Here is a 1,015-nt window from a genome sequence, read left to right as displayed (position 1 = left end):
GAATGTCTTTTCCAAAGAAAAAGCCAAAAAAAGCTGAATCTCCCCAAAGCGGGAGAGGCACTGAATGGTTTCATGCCCTTGCTCTGAGGGACTTTAATGTCCATGAATGCTCAGAGGACTCAGAATTTTGATTAGTTCACTCCAAGATCAAAGCCTGTTTCCAGACTCAGAAATCTCCTCATTAAAGCCTGAGTCCTGCATCCATTTGTGCATCTGTTCACGTCAGTCAGGCTATGCCTCAGCACAGAACTGAGCACCTCACTGGATCTATCCAGCAAAAGAAAATCAGGGGAGTTGGAAGGAATGGGAAGATCCACATGACAAGTATGAAGTTCTCTAGTTAAAGGCCTAAGGATTCCATCAGCCCACAGATCACCCAGGCCTTGGTATCCTTTTCCTTAGTAGAGAGGGTTACAAAAAACCCAACCAAATTCCTTTAAAAAGTTTGTGATTCACAGAAACAAGTTGTATTTAAATGCAGGTAAACTCTGAGGTGTTCAGTGAGCAAAACCAGAAGAGCTTCACTAATGTCAAGGAAATGAGGCTGGTTCATGCGAGCTGAGAATCTGCCTAAAGGACTCTCACAAGGCTGGGCCAGGTCCTACAGCATCCAGTTCCAAGAGCTGCACAGCGAAGTACTGTCCTCACACAAATTCCTGGTGAAATGGGTGACACTCCACTGATTCATGTAATATCAGTTCTAAATTTAGCCATGGATGAGAACTGAAATAAAGAACATAAACCTTTATGGTGCAGGAAAATTTAACTTTCAAGTCCAAACAGACTTATGAAGAATTATTCCTGAGCTGAGCTTACCACTTCCTGGTAATTTTTTCACCATCTCAAATCCCATATCAGAAGAATTTCAGGCTGTGACAGACAGATATAGATAGAGATATAGATATAGAAACAGACATAAATATAGATTAGCACATTTAAAATTATCAGTCACTATTATTCAGAAACTGTTATCACTGTCGCGCACACAGGATATGGTTCTGAAGAATGGGGACAT

The sequence above is a fragment of the Onychostruthus taczanowskii genome, unplaced genomic scaffold, assembly GCF_017590055.1.
Source record: "Onychostruthus taczanowskii isolate IOZ18803 unplaced genomic scaffold, ASM1759005v1 scaffold95, whole genome shotgun sequence".
NCBI lineage: Eukaryota > Metazoa > Chordata > Aves > Passeriformes > Passeridae > Onychostruthus > Onychostruthus taczanowskii.
This window is presented reverse-complemented; position numbering follows the sequence as displayed.